This window comes from Caloenas nicobarica, chromosome 1, assembly GCF_036013445.1.
Source record: "Caloenas nicobarica isolate bCalNic1 chromosome 1, bCalNic1.hap1, whole genome shotgun sequence".
Classification (NCBI taxonomy): Eukaryota; Metazoa; Chordata; class Aves; order Columbiformes; family Columbidae; genus Caloenas; species Caloenas nicobarica.
The window spans coordinates 78,337,591-78,361,054 of NC_088245.1; the positions used below are offsets into that span (position 1 = coordinate 78,337,591).

Consider the following 23,464-nt stretch of genomic DNA (forward strand, 5'->3'; position numbering starts at 1 on the left):
GTTCTCACACAATAAAATAATTCAAAGAGCTTAAATCACATGGCTTATTTCAAAGTGACAAACAGAGGAGTGACACTCTAATCACCTGGCAGCTAGCCACAGACTTGCTCCACTGAAAGTAATTTACTCAAATAATGGTCACAACAAATACTGAAATATTTTAGCTTGGCAGAAGAAAACCTGACTCAATACCATCACATGCTCAGTTTCCTGGAGTTACAGGTTAACGCTCATTTATACACATATATATATGTGCCTGGCTGAATGCCACCTGGGTAAAATAAGACCTGTGTCTTTATGAATTCTACATGCTGTTGCAGTCAACAGGGCTGTCTTCATTGCTGGTACTACTCCACCACACAGAATCATCATATTCTTTAATACGAATATATTGTGTTGGTTGCGAGCAGCAATCAATACTCTCCAAAAGTCTGCTTTAGAAAAGATCAACTGATTTCTATCAGAGATACACAGCATGCCTAGAATGTGCGACTGAAAGTATTGTAATGAATAATCAAAAGGACCTCTCAAATACAGGACAAATTAAGACTGTGTCAGCCTCTAAAGCTAGACTCCAAGACAATACAGCATTTTTAATGCTGTACATATGTATATATGCATACACACACACAATCATTTAGGTTGGAAAAGACCCTTAAGATTGGGTCCAACTGTAAACCTAACACTGCCAAGTCCACCACTAAATCTTGTCCTAAGTGCCACATTTACATGTCTTGTAGATACCACCAAGGATGGTGACTCAATCACTTCCTTGGGCAGCCTGTTCCAATGTCTGACAACCCTTTCAGTGAATATGTTTTTCCTAATAGCCAATTTAAACCTCCCTTGGTGCAACTTGAGGCCACCTCCTCTCATCCTATACACTTCAGCACAGCTCCTACACAGTATGAACAGAGTGCATTTTAGATATGTCTATATATATTTCTACTAGTGAACATTTTACAGTATATTAAAGACAATGAAAGTAAATACTTCCAGTCATGCGATATTACTGCCTGTCATTACAGGGCTAGAAGAACCACCAATGATGGCGTGCTTAAGCCTTTCATGTAGTAAGAAAAAGCTGCTGTACCTTTATGCTTGCCTGTGCTTCAGACAGACAAATGCAAGACAAGCTATCATTTTGGCAAATGATCAAAGTATTTTGTCCTGTTTAGTTATACTGGTCCCTCACCTGTTTCAATTATCAGTGGAATACCACTACAAAGTGTTGTATTAGCAATAGAAGTCGTTGTAGAATGGTATTCTACACAGGAAAACACTGAATAGGGTATGATTGGTATAGAAGCCTACCACTTAGAAGCTGCATATACATATAATACAACTTAGCTTTAAGCAAAGTAAACTGTGACAAGCCAGGGAAGGAACTGCATTCTGCTCATGGACTCCAGAACACATTTGAAGAGTGATGCTTCCATCACTGGCTTCACTAACTTCATTTACACCATAAAAAAGAAGAATTTAAAAAAAGCAATATTACAAGTAGTATCAATGCATAATCTGTCAGTATATATTTTATAGTGTTTAATTCCAACTTCTGACATTTTCACTGCATCAAAGATTAATCACATTGTCAGGATTTTCTGCAACTGCTTTCTTTTCCTGACATCTCTTTTGGATTTTTGGCAATGTCTGACTTGCCAAGCTGAGGATGTCTCCTTATATCCAGCACTGTGTTTTAAATGTATGCTCACAATAAGAATGGGAAACAGTTGGACTGCTGGGTTGTTGGGGGTGTGATGTGGGTGTTTTAGTCACAGTACTTCTCCTGCAGAACTTTTACTTGAATGAATGAAAAAAAAAATTTAAAAAAATCACCAAACCCATGTGCAGCCACAGCTGATTGACCTACAAGTCACCTCCCAGCTGTAGCTGGCACTGAGAGTTGACGCCCAAGGCGGCCTGACAACTAAAGGAGCCAGGGATGAAAGTCCCCTCTCATTCAGGGCACACTCCCCAGCGACAGGATAGTTGGGTCTCCCTCTTATAAAGCTGGAAGGGGCATATACATGGAGATCACATCACTGGAGGAGATAAACTTGGCAGGAGGACTGAAGGTCTGCTCTAGAACAACTGTTTTGAGAAAACACATTGCACAGAACAGGGGAGCTGGGATCTTGCTCAGATTTCTAACCTTAGGAAGAAAGGGGGAGTGATGCATGTACATTTATGAAGTTCTTTAAGCTTTCAAGTTCTTGCCATGCTTTATGTGCAAGTACTTTCAGAAGAGAGAAGGAAAACTCTCACTTGAACTTTTTTGGTCATAACTTCTTACCTGCAGATGAAGATAGATGTCTGCTTACACAGAGGGCTTAGCACAATCTGCTGCTCCAGGCATAGGTGTCAACTCTGCTGACAAGCTCAGTTGTTGCTAGAAAAAAATTGAAACATTGTTATACACTAGTAAAACTACCTTCTTGAGGGTAAAGTCCTATTCACCCTCCTCCCTATAATGCTCTGGGAAAAACAAACAAAAAAACCCCAGTGTTCACCTAGCACCTATAGATCAATATAGATTGATAACAGCCTGCTGCATACAAGTAGTATTTTAGTTTTTAAAAGTTAGTTCAAAAGAAATGTGGAATAGTGCACTTAATTTGATACCTTTTATACCTGGTGTGACATTTTCCTGCTATAAATAACTTAGTGTGGTAAACAACATTTCAACAGCTTTCCAGGACATTAGGAAATAATAAGCACTGTATTATGTAGTCACGAGCATCTACCACTGCTATATTGTAAATACATGAGATTATTTCACAATCTTTTTTCCTAATTTTGTTTTTAAGGAAAATAATCCTCAAACTAGAAGCATTCCAGATATAAAAACCACCAAGTGCTCTTGAACTCCACATCCCAACGCTCTTGCAGTAGTGAATCATGAACAATGCACACATAAGAAGCCAACAAACTAGGCAAGGGGTAACAAATCCCAAACTGCTCATTAAGACTAATATTAATCAGCTTGGAAGGGGTGATTACTACAGTGATGTTTAACAGCATCATTTTGACAGACTTACAAACATTGCCTAATACTAAATCATGGCCAAGAAGAAGGGGTTATTTTTAAACCTTCACCAAAGACTTTCTGAATAATATTTCATAGGAATTATGTGTAACACTAAATGAGAGCTTTACAGCTTGACAGAAGCATAGAATAATAGATCTAAATCAGGAAAACTTTCCTCTAGTCTTTTAGTGTCTCCTCTTCCACTGTTGTGGGCCACTGAATTTTGTCAAGACAAGTGGCTGTACAGACAAACTCTTTTTTTCCTAGTACCATCAGAGCTATATGAAAAGATTCAATAAGCACCAACTCCAGTGTAAGCATGTCATAAGGGTCCAGGAAACAACAAACACCTCCTTAAAGATCTGGAAGGAAAGGACTGGCCTGTTGTAAAGTACTAGACTATGCACACTACACAAAGTCCTATACGAGTAACTACTTCTCTCATTATGGCAAAAAACTTCAAAATAGGACATTCAGGAGCTCCAGAAATCTCAGGGACATATCAAATCATTTTCACCACCATGAGCTGAATATATAGCTTTTATTCACAAACCAATATTCATTAAATTCCTGAGTTGTCAGAATATGTCTTTGTGATGTTTTATGCTTTCCGCCCTGTGTACCCACTATCAATTACTAATGGTTCACATGAGCCTTTTTACTTTAGCTCCAAAATGACCATAACCAGTTTTTGGTGAGCTTATGCCTCTCAGCTGAGAAGCTGTAGTTTCATACATGGAAAAAGTGCTTGTTAAAACAGCCTTAATGTATTTGCTTGCAGTTACACTATAGAACATCAATCACTTCAGATTCTGTACTTGGGTTTACTCACCATGTAGTCATAGATAATGCTGAACGTTCATTTAATCCACCATAGGTTAAATCACCAGTGCTTGAGCCCCAGTTACTTATCAATCCCCATATACACATGCTAGATTAGGAAAACACAGATGGTGACTCAGTTAATCCAGAGATGTATATGCTTTTGCTGGGGGAAGGGGAGGTAAAGAAGAGAGAAATATCGTATCACCCCAAACTATGAGAGCTCAGCTTCAAGATGCTAAAGTTGTCCTCATCTATTGCAAACTGATCAACTGCCAAGATACAAGCAGTACACATTTCAGTTACTGTTCCTTGTTAGCTACTCCAGAATACTCTACACGACAGGCAAAGAATAGTGGACTTTTAACCTGAGAATGGAGTAGCTGTGATCCTGATCCAGCAGCAGGGACCGACACTTCCACTCAAACAGAGCCACATTATCTTTAGCTCTACTGAAGTACTAAAGCTCTTCTCAGACCACTTTACAAACCGAGTGGGAAGAAGTAAGGATAAGAGCCACATTCTGTCCTTAGGGACCCCTATTAAATCAGATTCTCAACATCAGCCACTTCCTCTTTGTTTTCCTCAAGCCATATGGCTTCCTGACAAAATCTGTACAAACAATAAATCCATTAATCAAGCCACGGTTGGAGGAAAAGGGTGGGCTTTTTTTTCCTTCCCTTCATCAATATGGACATTTTAATGGAGATCTTTTATGTATTTAATTTTATGGAAGTCCCAAGGAAAATAAAGTTGTCTTTGTTCTCACACTGCAGCCTTGTAGACTGAAGCCCCAGTTCCAGTAAATACTTGTAGAAGGAAATCCTAACATGTTAAAATGCAAAAAGATACAGAAATAGGGAGAAGTCAGCCAAGCCAACAAGAAAGAGGTCTGGCCTTATTGAATTTATTAGTAGGGATACAATATAAATTGCTGTCTAGGCTCACTAGCATACTGCATCAAGAAACAAAATAACTACTTTTTTTTAAACTAACAGAAGTAGGTACAACCTGAGAGGCATTAAATGTCATTTTTATTCCTACAAGGCTCTGAGGAGATGCACACAAATACCAGAAGCAGGCCACAATCAGCTGAAAGGAAGAGCTTCTTTTAAGAGATGCCACAATAAAGGACTTCACCAGAGGCCAGATTTCTTAGCAAGGTGAACCAAGATGACCAGTTCCACACAACAGGCTACATAATCTGTTTGGTGTCTCCAAACTAGTAAAATTATGCAGGTGATCATGCCATTCCAAGATCATGAGAAAATAAACACTGCAAATGTAAGGAACTATGATAGGGAAGAAGCATAAAAAGAATAATATTTCTAGCTCTTATAGGTGGGAAGATCCTTCCCCTCCTGTAGGAGAGAGGAGAAAAACAAAAACAAACTTAAGTGGGCTCATCGCTTCAGCAAACCAAACATAAGCTTGAGATTGTTTAGCTTCAGTTCTGCTGCTCTGTGCCAGCAGGCACACCAATATGCCAGCTTCATGCTGCTGCAGGGTAAAAATCTGTTCACAAAGAATATATATACACTGTTGGGCAAGCAACATGTAAAGTCAAAGTACGGTAAAGCATTAGCTTTCTTCCTATTTCATCTACAGGCTCAAAGAGGGCACAAGGCTGAGAATTCAAGAACACAGAAGAAACAAAGACCTAATTTTCTTTGCTTGCAACAGCTTTTGAACAGGCCCTTCTTGTACTCCTAAATGTCGCTTCCAGACACATGTGGTGTCTGTTATCCCTGTCTATTCCAAACAACTACTTGCATCACACTTTGGAGCCTACCCAGCAGAGAGGAAAAGGGTTTCCTAGTGATGATGGAAGAAGGGAGAAGGAAAGACAATTCATCATCCAAATATATGATGGCATTACCAACAAAAGCAAACTGAACAAGGCTGACCTGCCAGTCATCACTTCAGAGAATATGAAAATACAAAATGCCTTTTTTTGAGAATTTGCTCACACTGATTTCCATCCCCCCCAAAGTTTCCTGACTAAACTTTTATAGCTCATCTGCAGTGCAGAATGAGGATTAGGAAGAACAAGAAATTACTTTCAAACTCACGTGGTCCCTTTCAGTCACACATTTCTAAAGCAATTCTGACGCTTCCACTCGCATGGAAGGAAAATAGGACTGGCATCGTAACAAATCCTTTTCTACCTGAAATCATTATGTTGTTCTATAGCTTACTAAACGTTGTCCAAAACTATATCCCAGTTCACATGAAACAAAGTAATCCTCTGTTCAAATGAAGTTTGGGAGAAACACAAAGCACTTTGACACTGAAAAAGACCTTAAGGAGAAACACCATTAAAAAAAGGAATGAAGTTTGGCTTTTCAAATTTTTTTTTCCTTTCTAAATACAGGCAAGCAGCATCCTTAATCATAAGCAGGAAATCTTTAAAGTGGCTTTGTTGAAATTAAGTAGCAATTAGCCATAAAAGAAAAAATATGGAAAGGGTAATCTCAAAAGATTGAGTCATTACCCCCAAGGAGACATATCTGTAGTTTTAACAAGGTCAGAACATTTTGGTCAGTTTTTTGGGCTAATGGGAGATACACAACATTAGCTTATGTTTCTATCAAGGCAACAACAACTCTGAAAGACTGCAGACATCACATGTAGCCTACAGCTATAAATTATTAGCCTCAAGGTCACAATCTAAAAAGATACATCATCATATCCAAAGTACAGATGGATTTCTAAATGCCTTGAGGTAGTGGTGAAAGGTATGTTTGTTTTGGACAGAGTAGTGAGGGAGATCAGGTGCTGCAAGCTAGGGAGGCCTTCCACCACATCTGGGTCAGATGGTCCCAATTATCTTCTCAGCATTGTTAATCAAAAGTTATCCTTCAGCAGCTACATAATAACCTATGTAAAAATAAATCTGGAATTGGTGTTCGGCTCCTAGCAAGAAAAAAACCCTTTCCCTGTCACAAATCAGTTAGTGCAAGCAGCACCCTCATGTGAAGTCTCACGAAAAAGCATGAAGGTCTGCAGATGTGATCATGCCTGCACATCAAGTGTCAAAATGGAATATAAGAAAGGTTGATGAGAAAATTTAGGCGTGCACCAGTGTAGAGCAGAAGGTAGCTCTCCCTCCTGCTAGCTCAACTATTCTGTCCTGTCTGACCCCACTGATACACAGCACATGCTCCCAAAGTAACAGTATTGTGTCAGCCCATCCTGGCTACTGCTCTTACCTACGCAGAAAAGACTGATACAAACCAGAAATAAGACACATTATTAGGAGAATATAAGGAGCATCAACTTGTTTATGTTCTCACGGCACACAGACTGTAGAAGGTAGCCAGTCACAGCAAGATCAAAAAAGTTTATTCTCCCTCTTCCCCAGAGCAACCTGACACCTCAAACAGAATTGACAGAGGAGCCATCCAAGCGCTGACTTCAATACATCATTCTGTCCTATGTCTGCTTGTGGCCAACTTGACTACAGCACTCAAGTCCTGCTTACGTTACCACCTGCCTGTGGTCACATGCAAGTAAGCAGCTCATGTCTGTGATTCCCATGTAGTTTTGTGTGGCTTTTTAAACTATATCCTGTGTTAGCAGGAGCAACAGCATTAACATCCCTTCCTACATTAGTCAGAAAAGTGGTTGCCTTTTTCTTACTACTATTTCTCTCTTCTCAGGAAGAGAAAAGTATTGGACGATCTCTTCAAATCCAACCCTAAACCAAACATAGTATCCTAGTTCTTTAAGCTCAACTAAAGTGCAGAAAAGCAAGTGCTACAAACATCATGTTGATAGACAAAACAAAAAGTGAAAAAAAAATTTAAAAAAAAAAGTTTTCACCATGATCTCAGGAGTTCCACCTGTCAGTTTTCTCCCTGCAAGTATGCGAAGGGCATTCGCTTTCCATACTTCTCTTTCCAGGAACAAGAGGCTTGAATTCATTTAAAACAGTTTTAAACCTTTAGAATTCCAGTTGTTGAGAAAAGGGAAAGAAAAACACTGGAAGTGATTTTTTTTTTGTTAGTGTCTCGTTTAAACAACATAACCAATAGATCCCAACACGTAAACTAAGAGGACATTGTCATCATGTAAACTAGAATACTCACATGTAGGGTACCTTGTTTTCTCCAAACTACTAACATTTCATTTGGCAACACCCATCATTAAAGCGCACTGTAACAATCCAAGATCAAAAGGGCACGCTGATACAGAGAGCCATCAAGACTCATCCACAGACTGTGCTCATACTACACTATTCTCTCATCTCTTTGTACATTCTGCACAACTCCATTTGGAAGAATACCAGAGTAATTGCACAGAAACCAGCAATTTTCTTTTCTTGTCAGCAAGTTGTTTCTAGAACAGCAGGCATCGCAGCACTACACTTACTGATAGGAGGCACGCTTTTGTCAGCTTCCTACAGCAGTCTTAGAACTGTAAGGCTCCTGATGGCTGCTGATCAGAGGCCTCTGCTAGGAACCTTGGCCACACTGCTGTAGTTAGATGCATTCAGGCTCACTTCACAAGGCAGTTATCCAACATAACAATAGAGAAGGCGTGAAGTCATAACACAAATTTGTGTTGTTATTGAAAAAAAATTTCTGCCCATAGTCTTTTTTGCTCATGATCAAAGTCTGCTCTGTAGATTTAAAGTACAGTGAGCAGCTCCATCACTTTACATGCCTGCCTTATCATTTGAAACAAACTGTACAGTTGACTTTTAGTTCTTTAAAACACAGCAAACTCTTGCCATGCTGACATATGACAAAATATTTTGCACTGATTCTCAGAAAAGCACGTATGAGAAAGCATTTTTTTAAAAAGGAGAAAGAGACTGAGGTAATAGAATCAAGTGGTATTTAGCAGAAATCAGGATTAGGTCTGTGTATTCACATATCCACTGACCTGTTTGGGTTGTAGGTTACTAAAAAGTGCATTGAGTTAACTCCTATTATTATAAATCCTATTGGTCAGAAACATAGGAAGACATTTTAAAAGAACAATTCAAATTAAAATGTGTATGTCATTAACCATGCACGTCTCCAAAAAAGTATAGCTGGACAAGTCATCCATGTATTTAGGCAACAAAAATGGTAGCATCTAAAAGTGGTAGCATGGTGATGTGGAATTTGGTTTAATTTCCTTCCTTGATGATAAATCTGGTTGACAGTAACTGGAAAAAAAAAAAACTGCAATGGGATTCTGTTTTATTTGCATTAGTGTAGTTAAGGACATGCATGCATGCAAGTGAAAGAATAAAATAAGATTTCTCTTCCTTTGCCACTGAGCATGTGTTCCAGCCAGCATTACAACTGAGCTAGTGGCAAAGGAGCACTCTAGCATTGCAGCCCATGTTTGCAGTACAGAGAATCCAACAGTCCCTTCGGTTCACTCATACAGTCGACATCACAGTTCTTGAGAAAACAATTCTTCATTTTTAGGCACTGCCAGACATTTTCTATTTCCACATCAGAGCAATTTACAGTCAATTCTGAAGAGCTTGTTCTATTTTAAGAAATCCTGAAAGACTGCCATCATCTTTGCAAGCAAAGGCCATTCTTTTCTGCTTCCATAGGTTGTTCACACAGCATCACTTCGTATGATGATTTCGTCTGTTTTCATAAGAGCACTGAGGTAAGTTAGTTTGCAGAATAAACATCAGGAACAGAAAATAATTAAGATATCGGAATGAAACAGTCACTGCAGATTAGTTGTGAATTCAAATTGGTTTGATTTAGCATTAATCCAAACAAAAAAAAAATCCAGTTTCAAGTCAGTTGTGTGTCTCACATTAGCAGGAACACTACTCTGCATTTCCAACCAACCCCTTTGATACAAGAAAGTTCTCATCCAAAACAGTGATTCGCCAAAGGGTTTAAAGGTTAACTTCAGTTACCCTTACTTAGCAAAGAGACTTTTAAGCTACTCCTAATAACCCCCCCAATTTCCACCTTCTTATAATTGCACAGGACAAAGTGAAGCTCAGTAGTGGCAAAAACCAGTTGGAGAATTAGAAAAGCTGCAAGTTTTCTCTAGGCCTGCAGTGCTTTCTTTTATTATTGCCATCTTGCATGCAGTGCTCTACAGCCTTCACATTTGATTCCACAAGGACATTTTTTTCCCCTATTTCAAATGCACATAGTTCTATTGATACTTTAAGGCAGAAGTCAGCTCTGCAGCCAAAAATTGTACCACTCTCCCTACCCGCTCCATTTCTTCCTGTCCCACATGGGCACCCCTCAATTTATAGTGAACTGGGTTAGGAACCAAATCCAGATGTGGTCACCTACAAGGAAAGGACTATACCAAAACAAAATATTTCCAGTCATGAAAGACACCGGAAAGCCCACCCTCTTGGTTGTGTCTTTTGCAGACAAGGAAAAGTTAAAGTGCTCAGGGACCAAAGAGACTTGGAAGTGGAAGACACCACGTCATTTTGTTGTATATATTGGAACACATTCCAAGTAACTCAATTTCAGTATAAGAATAACACAGCAAGTTTGTTAAGTTAGCACTCTCTTTGAGGTAACTTGTGTCTGCAAATAGTCAGCTTCTATAAAATGAACTTCAAATGTCTCTAACTCAAAGCACACGCTAGATAATAAAAAGGTAAAATACTGAAGTATACAGCTGTTATGCATTTCATGGTTGTAAAAACAGTCACAGATGGCACCTGCAGAGAGCAAAGTCAGGGCTGAAAGCTTGCAGATTTCTAGCTTACCCCACAAGCATTTGTCCTTGTGGAAAATGAGCACCTTCCATCAGACCTTCAGCCAACATCTGTGTGTCCTGTGTTGTCATGTGCCCCCTTCCTGAGTACATGAGGAGGTGTTACTAGTGGGATCATAATACACCATTTCTTAATTGTTACTAATCAAAGGAATACACATTTTATAACAGCTACTGCTATTACATAATCAGAGACTTCTCTTTATTCAGAGCTTTAATTTTTGTTCATTATGTAGTCAACAGAAGCCAAACTACCTACAATTTTCTTTCCTTGCAATTAGCAGTGAGTCAATGAAAGACAAACAGCTGATTTTTGCAGGTTTTGCTGCACTCATTCAAAAGAAGTTTAATCAGCCCTCTGGAAGCAATCCTCCCGGTGCAATGAATTTCAAGTATGCTTGAACCTTGCATGGGTGCAAGATAAATAGAGAGGTTGAGAAAAAAAATTAGTTCTCTACCACAAACCATTACTTCCATCTCAAACAACAGTAAGTAAAGCCATATCATTTGTCTAGTAGAAGACATTAACTTAAGAGAAACCTTGCAGAAAGCAATCAAAACTCCCACAACAGTTTCATAAGTAATGATAATCTCTGGTTAGACACTTACTGGTAGTTCATTACCATCTGGTAGAGTAAGTGCCAACTAAACATCAGCTACCAAGAAATGCCCAAGAGACAATTTATGTGATTAAAGTCTTTGATATTTATTTATTTGATAGCATAAAGGTAAATAGTAAGTTTTTGCTTCACCTACTACAAAACTTAACTTGTGTCACTGGCAATGTAAGTCACCATCTAAAAGGTCACTAGTAACCAAGAAGAAAGCAACGCTTTACAGTTCAAGATTACATTAGGTTTACAATTAATGGAAACGTATCTGGGATTTAGTTCTTAGTTCTCAACAGGGTGACTATGTCTTTAAATCACCCAGGATGACAGTTACATCTTAACTCAGGGGAGGGAAAACCAAAAAAACCCAACACAACCACAAAACCAGAGGGCTAATTTTAAAGATCCTAACTCAAACATACAGAAAAATCAGATGTATTCAGTAATTGGCTAGAGAAAAATGTCAGACTGCTCATCTCAGAAAGGGAAAAAAAAAAAAAAGACAAATGAAGATATTCTGCCTACAGCAGAGGGGGAAGAACACAACCCTGAAGATATTTCTATGAAGCTAAACAAACTCTAAATGTACATAGATGGTCTTAATTTAAACGGAAGATAGTTCACAAGTTGCTTCATATTTTAAGTATAACATCACTATGAAAAAATAAAGCTGAACCTGGCAGATTATTAGCTCATTGCTTCTGCTATCCTGTAAGATGTTCTACAGTTCAGCTTATGGTATAGGCCAGTGCTGTCACTTTTAAATAAATTTCTTCACATCTCAAATCACTGTGGTTGTGAAATGCAAATAATTAATGGTGGTTATAATGAAAATGCTAAAAAAAAAGTTCTCTTACATAAACATGATCTCCACCATTCAGTACTTTAATTCTCTGAAAAAGGTAAAAAATCCGTGGATATACACTTTTGGGTAAATGAAAGGTATGGGATGGGAGAAGCTATTTTCATAGAGGACTGTTCAAGATTGCCATGTCAAATAAAAAAAATAACCGCAAAAAAAAGTATGTTACAATAAATAAGATAATGGGTTGGTTTAAAAGTACATTGTATAGCAAAGGGAAATAAATGTCAAAGCTGTAGGCTAACCAGACTCCAAGCATTGGAACAGGGGAAACAAACAGCCTTCATATCCTCAAAGCCTTTTCTTCATGAAAACTTCAAGTCAGGAAATCCTTTTTTAGATTTTTTTTCTCACTGACTAATAAAGTCTTCGCATTAAGGCCAGTCAGGCCAAGGTAGAAGTCACCACTTACATTCAAAGATCTTTCCTTACAGTTGAAAAAACATTTGCTTATTTATTTTTACTTTTCTTGTAGGGGACCAGATAACTCACTACTTAAGTGCTCAACATAGGCCAGAGAAAAAAGAAAGCTTGTCTTCAAAGTTCAAAAGCAGGATTCAGATCCTGCTGCCATTAGCAGAACAAACAAACAAAGGATCAAGATAAAGAGAAACACAGCAATAAAGCCTATCACGTCTGTTATGTTGGTTTCAGACTTCTTTGGCAACGTCTCTTGATTTAGGAGCACCAGCCAGCAAAACCCCAAATCACTTTGAAAAGGTCCCGTGCACTGCAAGGACATGTGGGAGGTACACACACACTACAGCTGCTCATCAAACTTCTGCAGCTCAAAGCCAAAAAGCTGCAAACTCTCACAAGGCAAGCATGCTGTGAAGATGTACCGCAATGTTAGTGTGCCAACATGTAAATACCAGCACATGGGAAGTTTTATTCCTTTGCTGCAACAACACGCTTCATGGAAGGCATGAAGCTTCAATAGGTGTTGGCCACTTCCCAAGGAGAAGTGTGAAGACCCTTAGAGGAGGCTGAAAAAAGCAGTTTCAAAGAGCCCCCTGAATATGCATTGGGATCTGAAAATCCTCGTCAGCTTCAGAAACCTGAACATAAGTGGCCAAAAAAATATGCAGTCCAGATCTGCTAATGTATGAAAATAAGTCTGTCTGATAGAAACATAAAAAGTTGACGAAGTAGTGACTCATCAAAACAAAGCTCTTTTTCCAACTACATCTAGACACAGTTTAATAAATCCCTTTCTCCTCCTTCCCAAGCCTAGTTATTTGTTTGCAAAATTGCAAACATTTTTTATAAGGTATTACAAATCTAACTCCTCAGCCAGCATACAGCTGGGAGGAATACATCGGAAGAAAGATGAAATTACTGTCACAAGACTTAAACATGTTAACATTGATCCAGATCCCATTCAGATTACACTAAAACTGATTAGCACTCCCTTGCAATTTCCATTATTTCAATGAAAGTCAAGAAACAACTAATTAAGGCCTTAGGACAGCTTCTTCCTTAAGGGCAAATGCAACCCGTCCATATTCAAAACATTCAAATATGGCAAAGTGTGCATATTTTTCAAAACCAACATTCCCGAACAATGAAACAGTTTTTGAAATAGCAAGTATCAGAGATAAACGAGGCTGAATAGGATGTTTTGATCTTCTTTGAAAATGACAAAGACTATAGGGAGAGTTAAAAGACTTCTAGAGCACAAGAAATGCACAGCTTGTTTCTAGAAAAGTGTAATCCCAACTCATTTAAAAAAATACTATCTTGCTGCTACATCAGAACAGTAGCACTATGAGTACACAAGACTGTCATGGCATAGAACTAACTAAACTATAAGTAGAGGAATTCTGTAGTGTCCAAACTCTTCATCACAAACCCTGCAGTACAGTTCTACCTCTGCAAATTATTTGAGAAAAATGTGTATTTCCCCCCTTCATTCTTCATATGATTTAATAAAAGGATCTTAAGAGACCAAGGGGAAACGAATAAAATTACTTGAATGAAAGTGTACCCCAGACCTGAGCTATCCCATGACAGGATTGCTCTCCCATGACTGGCAGCTCAAATACCGCATTATAAGCAAGATGTACACCAGGATTCAGTGCTGCAAAACTTTGGCATTAGACCAGTAGTAAATAAACAACTTGCCTCCCATGCCCCCCACCAGGATAAAACACATACAGCTACAGTTATAACCAGCTCAGCACATGTTTAATTGCTTGGGCTTACCTCTACAAAAAAAAAAAAAAGAAATCTTCAGAGGTCTTCAAATTGGAAAAGAGACAATGTTCTTCCCTGCATACTGTCTTACAAACTAACTAGTCTATTACTTCACCTCACTGCAAATGGACTTAACCTAGCAGATTCCAACAATTAGGAGAAAAAGATAGATCTATCAGCTGGGAATTGTTTTATTTGGCTTTACTGCTTTAAATGGAGTTAATACCTTCCTTCAATATGTTCCCAGCATTTTTGGCTAATATCAGCAACATTAATGATCCAATTCATTGTTCCCTTGTTCAGGTCCCATCTATTGCTCCACACACTCATCCTTAATTTTTCTCCTCCCTTTTAGAAAGGGGTCTTTGATATTTTGTCTGCGTGGTCACCATAGCATACAAGATGCTGGACTGGCTCCAACAAGACAATAAGAACTTGACAGGAGAGTCATTTAACTGAGGTCACAAATATAATTCCTGCTAAAGGTAATATGCAATTGAGCATAGTACTGGTGTTCCAGCCAGCACTGGGCTGAAGTCAGAGTACTTCAACTACCTCTGGCCTAAAGGTTTCAAAACAAGAAGTTAAGGGAGGAGCTCTACCTTACACACTTACCACTTACTTTTTCCAATAACAACACAAGAAAAGCTAATTGTGGGTCAGATCACATATTCAGCTAACCTAGTATCTCATTGCACACAGTGGCCAGAGTAAGGCTTGTTGACACTGCAGCAAGAGTTTCACAGCTTAACCACAAGCAGTTTTACAGTGGAACCATGGTATGAATTACTCTTCAAGAGTGACCAGCCTTCCTGGACTCCTTTGCCCTTCAGGACTGCCTCCCAAGGGACTCTGCCAACCAGCCTTCTAAACAGGCCATGATGAGCTAGTGGTTACTAGTCTTGGCCCTCTGCAAGTATGAGGTAAAATATACTAGGTAAAAGGGAAGCGAAAAGTTTATACTAAAGCATTTTAACTTTAATGAGAACTGGTTAAGAATCTGCACAAAATTATGCATATTAGCTTGTTAAACTACTGTAACTCAGTGTATCGAAGTCCTTAGTCTCTGAAGTCTCTTTTGAAATGTTAATGTAGTGGGACAGGTACTTCACCCCTGTATTCTAAGAAGATAACTTCCTTGGTTGAAGGATACTTCACCTATCCTCTCTTCTTATAATACCATTCTATTTTTCCCCCTCATGAGTAGACCTTTACTGATAATTCAGATTCAGTTCTTCCAATGTTAAAGCAGTTTATAATGCTGCAAGAGCAAAAAGGAGCAGTGTGTGGTATTGACAGCATTTTCAAAGACATCTATAGTGGTTCTGCATCACTGGTGTACCACATGCTTTTACTCCACCTCCACACTGTTCTTTTCATCATTTACACAGATTACTTGATCACAATGTTTTGCTGTACTTTTAAATGCTCCCCAATTTCTAATCTATGATCTTCTGTAGCTGTGAGTTGAACAAAAAAAATTCACACATAAAAGTTTTTATATTTACTCAAGACACATACTGACCATGAATTTACCCAGTTCCTTCTTCCCTATGCTGATTCCCACAGTGACATAAAACAATTCTACCTCCAAAGAAATCAGCACAAAACACTAACCATCCTATTGATAGCGTCCACTTCCAAATCAAGCAGGGTGCTGTAGCACCCACAAAGAGCCTCAGTAATGCCATTGAGCAGGCAATATTTCACATACTAGGTCCTTATGGAAATGCCATATAAGCACCTAAACTTCCACTGGGAACAGAGAGTAACAGATATCCCCTAAGAGTCCATTGTTGTTGTCTGTTTAGCTTTGTTTGATAGTTTAGAACTATCAAAACTATCAAAAGCTTTAAAGTACTTTTACACAGTTTTTAACAAAAAAAAATATTTGGTTAATGTTAAATATGAAGTAAAAACACCACTCTACAGCTAGAAAATGGGCCACTTTTCAATACATTAATGATGTCTTAATTGTCTGAGTTAAAACCAACATTCAAACATCTTTACTAGCTACTGCTGTTTATCATCACTGGAAGATCAGACAATCTCTTCAGTTAGAAAGAAGAAATCGATCAATAAGAATGAAAATTTTATTCAGCTCCACAAAAGAGAAAAGTATCAACTTATAGCTCGCTGTATAATACAACACATCAGTTGCACATGATATTACATTCAGTTGTAGTGATTAAGTATTCTCTTTGCAGACAGAAGCACAAAAAAATACTGATTTTTCACCTGATTGACTACAACTAAATAATTCTACATTGTAGAATAAAAGGTGGTTTTCTGCCATAGCACCAACTGCCTTTGTTGAGACTTCTCTATATTTCTAATAAAAGAGCTCAACCGTAACTACTGCTAATTATGTAATTTTTGGAGTCAAGTTCTAAAACCAGCTACAAGGGCAGCAACACTTCAATAATCTTGACTTGCCAAGCGGATGCTCTGTGCTAAAGAAAGCATAGCAGAAGCACTTTTAAACTTGCAACCAAAATGTATCATTTGACACAAGAGACACATTTTGCTCCTCAAAATTTAACAGTTTAGGCCAGTACTGGTTTCCTTTGCCAAATCTATTCTACCAGTGTAGTTATGCTAGTCCAGGTCTATGTGGCAGGCACGACTACAAGAAAAAGAAGAGATATAAAGGCTAAGTAAGTAGGTTTAAAACAATTCTGTATTTATGATAGTTATCACAGGAAAGCTAATAATTCTTGCAAAAGGACTAGAAAAATGTAGTCTGCAAAGCCTTCAATAAGATTTTATGAACTTTCACAGGAGGCATTCAGAAATGAAATGATGGGGAAAGAACAACAACAACTTCGCAGCTCAAGACCACTGGCTTTCAAACCCGTGCTGCAGGAAAATCAAACATGACTGCATTCACTGCTTAAAGCACAGTGTTTTATCAGCACTTTCAAGAGCAAGTCTGCCCTTACCACAAGTAATAGACTGCTAGAATTGACAGAAAAATCTAATAGCCAATAAACAGCCTTTACACCACTGCATTAAAAAACCCCCGAACTTAGAGGTTTTACGTAGCATCTGGAGAGCGTGCTACTTCAGAAATTAAGATATCTGCTCACCTCACTGTGCTGGTGATATTTGCAGAGGGCAGAAGATACCTTTTCTTCAAGTATTCACCAAACCAATAGGAGAGCCAAGTGGCATCGGGTACCACCAGGGACAGCATGGAAGTGACGCACTCCTGGCTACGGCAGAACAGTTCACCGAGACAGCAAAGCATTATACAACTCGGGACAGCTTTCTGAGTGGTAGAAACCAGCTATGTTTTTGAAATCTAGGTCTTTACCAAAACACAACAGGAGTCCCACCCTCTCCCTGCACTGGATTCATGCTCATATACTCTGTGCCATTTCCACTAGAAGGCAAAAGGCACTGTCTGCAGCCACCCAGGCAACAGCAGAGTGAAATGTTACTTTTTCATTTAAACAGAAAAACTTTCAGAAGAGGAATGAAAGTTTAAGTAGTCTAGATCTTTAGAAGAGATAGCTAAACTTTTAAAGGCCATGTCAAACAGTGATGAGGATTGGGAGCAACAAGAATTATCTATATTTGCTGTGTAGCAGAGGAAAAAACATCAAACCCCACCAGCATTAGTATGTCCAGACACCCTTATTATTCACTTTAATGTCTCAATACCTTTTAGAAAGGGCATTCCTTAGTGGGTTTTGTGGTTTTTGTTTTTGGTGGGTTTTGGTGGGTTTTTTTTCCTCCCTCCATTTGAAAATATAAATCTTACTTCTCTACTCTCTATTCCAGTCATTTTTGACCTTCTTGCCCTTGAGATTAATTTGATGTAAGAAAGCACATACTTTGCACAGGACATAATACTCTGTATGAGAGCAATTATTAGATTTCATAAAAAGTGAGTAGGCATCACCACACTTTTTTCCCACAAAATATTTTTAGGATGGAAGGTAGGACAAAAATGTTGGTTCAGTCACCTCCAAAAGAACTCTTTATAATAAAGAAAGACTATACAGGTAAGACACATTCCACTAAGTTATCATATTCACATACACAAAAAATTAAACAACAACAAAAGAACACCCCACAAAACCAAAACCCACATTCTTAATGTTTGATTCTTGTAAACAAAAGTTTATAGCGAAGCCTCCCAAGCTATTGAAGCTGCAACATTAATAAGTAATTGTTAATATGTTGTTATGCAATTGTTAATATATAAGTTTTTTAAATGCATTAAAATCAGAATCAGCATTTTCTTGGCAGTTTGCCATTAAAGATCAACAATTATTACATTTTCGCAGTAGTACTGCCAGCATAGCAAGCTGGTAGCAATCCAACTGAAGAGTCATTCTGTTTCAAGCTTGTTTCCTACCCAACATTAATCGAAATTGGTTTACTTGACTAATGCAATAAAAGCAAGACTGCTGTCACTTAGATTATACCATCCATTGGATATCATTGCATAGCTGAACTATAAATATAATTTATATGTACACACAAAAATTCCACAATATTTAATACTATGGCATATTAGTCCTAGAAAAGCCCTTGATCATAGTAGCAAGAGGTTTGCCATAGATGAAGTCTGAGGCATAGACAACAGCCTCCCAGGGAAACCCAAAGGGTAAAACACACCTACCCCATCATTTCCCCTTGAAAATATTTGCTTTCACTGCATCATTTAGAATTGAAAGTTCATTCACCAAAATAAAACAACGTATCCAGAAAAGAAACCCTCTTATATCCAAAAAGAAACACAATGCCTGAGCATTCAGAGTTTAGAAAGCCTCTCATATATGTAGACCACCACCTATTTTCATTTAAAAATCGCAGCAATAATACACACCTACAAAAAGCCTCCTCTAAAAACAACCTCAGAACCCGAAGAAAATGCAAAGAGCAACAGTAATTCCAAAGTGTCAGAAAATATTTAATATTCAAACTTGTTTTCACATAAACTAAAAGACATGCCATATTCAAATACAAAGCCTCTTGCCATCAACAACCATGACCACTTTAGAATGAACCAGTTCATTGCATGCTGAAGGAACACTGTTCGTCAAGAAACCGGTTTCTGGCATAGCACTATTTATAGTTACTTTTGCTTTCTCTGAGAGCCTGCAAATAAGATGTAGACATTAACACCTCTAGAATACAATTAACTTCCCATTTAGCTATAGCTTTATTCAGCATGACTGCAGATCAGGGTAGCAGCAAACAATTATTGAAGCTTAAAGAACATTTTAAAAATAAGTACCAAGGCCTCATATTTGTTCTGAAGCTGTTTTATTTTCAGGGAATATTGTTTAATTTAATTGTATTTATATTCTGAAGAAGGTCACAGAAACTGGAAGATACAGGAGAGTGCTGCTATTCTCTTACTAGAGAGGTCAATGCAGACCAAGCTGGAGAACGTAACTGAAGTGTTTGTCACCAAATATGCCTCAGCCCTAGTAAGCACCTGGACACAGATCTCCATGACTACTGAAACTGCAAACCAGCTCATTCTTAACTTGCAGAGTTGCCTTTCACAGACAGCAATGCGAGTCTTCAAGGCCATACAAATTAGGTATCTCCGACAAGCACATATATGCCTCCCCATAGCTATTCCATTCTGGAACACCTTCCAGGAAATGTTAAAGTGAGTTGGAGGCAAAACAAAATGAACAAATCATTGAAGAGAAACCATGTGCAAAACACAGGGCAGCATGTAGAAGTAGTTTTTCATTCTTCTAAACACTGGCCATCTCAATAAGATGAAAGGTGTGTATCGGTATGCAGCTCATTGGATAAAGCACAAATTAGGATCTATTCATCATCATTCACCCTATTTTGTTGTTGCTGGAAGAAGGAGGAAAGCGAAATTTTATTTCCTTTTGCAGCAGAAAGAAGTAATCCACGTGCAGGTTGGGCATAGGGTTGGAAGGGACCTCTGGAGATCAAGTTGGACTAGATCATCCACAGAGGTCCCTTCCAACCCAAACCATTCTGTGATAAGACTTAGAGCTAGTCACCAAGATAAAACCAGTTTTTTTTAATCCAAGGTGTGAATGAACTAATCATCTTCAGCAAAAGGAACTTTTAGTTTCTTTGAAATGGGAGCTAGAAGTCATCTTCTGAAAGCAAATAACTGCAGGTCTGCAACTACTAATATTTGCATGTGTTCAGAAGAAACACAAGAGGCATGAAAGAACTTGTACATTTTGTCTGCTTTCACTGACAGACTACTACATAAAGTCCTCATACAAAATAAAAATCAGTCACAGTCAAGTACAAGCCCTCATCTACTTGAGGGATAGAACGGTGTCCTGGCTTTGTTAAAAACAAGTTTCTCTTTTAGTGAATTTAGTGAAATTTAGTGAATTTAGTGAAACTTGTTTTTAACAAAACCAGGACGAATGGTCAGATGTTTATGACCCAGAAAGCTTGAGTGCCTTCCTTGCATTCTGCTGTGTTACAAGACTGAGATGCTGCTAGTTTTTTCTATGCTTGTAATTCTTCAACTATGATTCTGGGGAAAACATGTATATTCCTAGTACTGATAAGGTTATTATTTAATGCCATTAAACGCCATTTGACCAGGACTGAGTAAGTGCTAGATAATGGATCAGATCACTCTTCACAGTAATTCAATTACAACATCACTCCTTAAGCCTTCTAAAAATAAGTAGTATAATGTAAGTAGTGTGACGGTAAGGAAATTACATTCAGGAATGACGTGAATGAGAACCTTAGCTCTTAGATTCTAGGTGGAGGAGATAGGTACTTACAGGTATCAACAACTAATAGCACCAGAAACCAAACTACTTCATTGATTATGTTTATTAAGTTTGTATCTATTATCTAGACATTTTACATGGAGGTGGAAAAATGGAAAAAAAGTTCAGCATTTCTGAAGTTGTCTACCTGCATCTTAGCGTTCTACATACAATGAACAAAGCATAAGTAACAAAGTCCCTGGTAAGCATCACTTGTTAAACTGCATGACCATTGTACAACATGGACAGAAAACAGTTTTCAGTGAAAACATAAGATTGTTCCCACTTGTGAGAGGAATAAAACCTCACAAGATTTTGAATCAGTCAGTTATTACACACTTGCATCACACAAGGCTTTTACACAATACTCATCTTTTCCATTGTTACTTTTTTCTTTTCTCCTTTAAATCTGTAGCCTATATAAGACAAGTCAAGTAATCATGGGAGAACTGAACATCAGGGATGAAACAAGCAGCTGAATAACCTCTTTACTCGGATAAGCAGCAGCTGAATAATTCCTTGAGCAGGCCCACAGATATCCTGGCTTGGCCCTTTAAATAACACCTGCTACACACAAAGAGAAGTTGTGCTTAAGTTTACTTGAGGTTTGCATAGTTACCATTTAAATTCACATACAAGATAAGAAATGCCAGCAGGAGGAAAGGATTTTAGAATGTTAAAGCACTTCCAGTAAGACTTTAAAGAAGATTAGAAGCTCTGTTGAGTTACTTATTGCTTTTGCATTTAACTGCAGGTAGTTTGGGAGCATTTTCCCTCAAGTAAAGGTTTACCTTGTACACATACCTTCTTAAAACTTGTCTTCACCTTTTAGACTGACTGCTGGCATAGAAAACAAAAATGATTGCCAAATCATTATGACAACACCTTTCAAACAAGGCAAACTTCTTAACACAAACAAACAAGATTTCTTGGCTACACCTAGTCTTTGCAGGTAGCAACAGAATTATTCAATTGTGGTTATTTCTGGCTCTCTCCCAACCCTGCATCTGTGTTCTAAGAAAAGTGCATGTCTTTTTTTGCTACCAGCTCCTGGTTCTATATTGGTAAATTCCAATTTAATTCCAGCAATCACAGCAGGGGAAGAGTATCTCATATTTTAGAATGAATCTGGAACCTTCTACCTCAAGAGTGGACAGACAAGGTCATCACAGCAACAACGCTGCACGTTCAAGACAACCTCCCCTTAAGCAAGCCTGCTATATTGCACCTAAACAAGCAAGCACATGGAAATCTGGAATTAAAAAGGGAATCCAGGCAGGAAGACAAACCTCTGGAAGATTCAGGCCCTGACAGAAGAGTATGTCCAAATCAAACTGTCACTCCTGAGACTACTTAGTTTACTAACCTCATAACAATTAAAGAAAAAATATACCAATGAACAAAGTGATATTTCTGTCAGATAAAAGAAACCCTAAAATGCACACAATTTTATCTAAGTTCTTAATTGCAAACAATTTTTTCTTAAACATTTGGGAGATCTCTGCTAAGTCAAAATCTCAGGCACTGCTTCAGAACCACCTTACTTTTTTTTTTTTTAAATCAAAATGGCACTTTGTTGTACCTTATTTAAAAAGCTGAAAGTTTTAACTTTATTTCAAAAGCAGTACCATTTACCTACCAAAACAGCTTTTCTTTCAGACTGCCACATTACTGCACAAAAAACAGAGAAGAACTCTTTCTGCAACTTTGTTTCTGTTCATACCCATCCAGGACAGCCTGCATGCCAGTTGTGCTCACAGAATGTATCACCTTATGTGGAAGCAGGTCACCTGCCCTGACAAGTGAATATATTTAAGCCTCAAATACCCACTCACAGAGACCACACAGGCACTACTAAAATACTATTTTACACTCCTATTCTACACCAGAGAAAAAGTAAACACATTTCTGGTTACAAATCTCTAACATAAGGCTGTTTCCCCATACGCTCAATATAATTTTACTGTTGTCATGTTCTTGTGCATTAAAGTGAATGGTACAAGCTACCAAAATACAGAAGTGCCAATCCATAAAGAGTACTTGCTTTCGCATAGTAATTGAAGTGATTAAAAGCAGCCCTAAGTCAAAGTGGAACACTGACAAAGTACGTTGAAGTTAAGAAAAAAAAAAAAGTTTCACTTAACCAGCCAAAGCTTCAAGAACAGAAAAGTTACCTTCTCACAAGAGAGAATACTTACTGATTAACCAAAGGATTGCAAGTTTTTCCTGTCAACTCTCATCTTGAACATAGTGGGACATTCTTTATATTCCCCATGATCTTCTCAACAACCCCATTCCACTTTGAAGCAGGGAGAGCTAGAAGGCCTTCAGGCCTTCTTCCAGAATGTTAAGCCTTCACCTACTGGGTTTGGCATAGTCATTCTGCCATAATAAACTCCACACAGACCAGGCCTGGCAGCTCCGCCTTCCTGGCAAGAGCATAACCAGAACTTAGAAAATGTTCATAATGAGCTGG

General features: G+C 38.2%; 1 protein-coding gene across 1 annotated transcript in view; it reads right to left on the reverse strand.

Annotated features, from left to right (window-relative positions):
* RASSF8 (Ras association domain family member 8) overlaps nucleotides 1-23,464 on the reverse strand; it is a 93,462-nt gene that overhangs the window by 50,482 nt on the left and 19,516 nt on the right. Inside the window, exon 2 of the mRNA XM_065656556.1 lies at nucleotides 2,297-2,392. The gene's annotated coding sequence lies outside the window, so the exon portion shown is untranslated. The remainder of the gene's footprint in view (nucleotides 1-2,296; nucleotides 2,393-23,464) is intronic.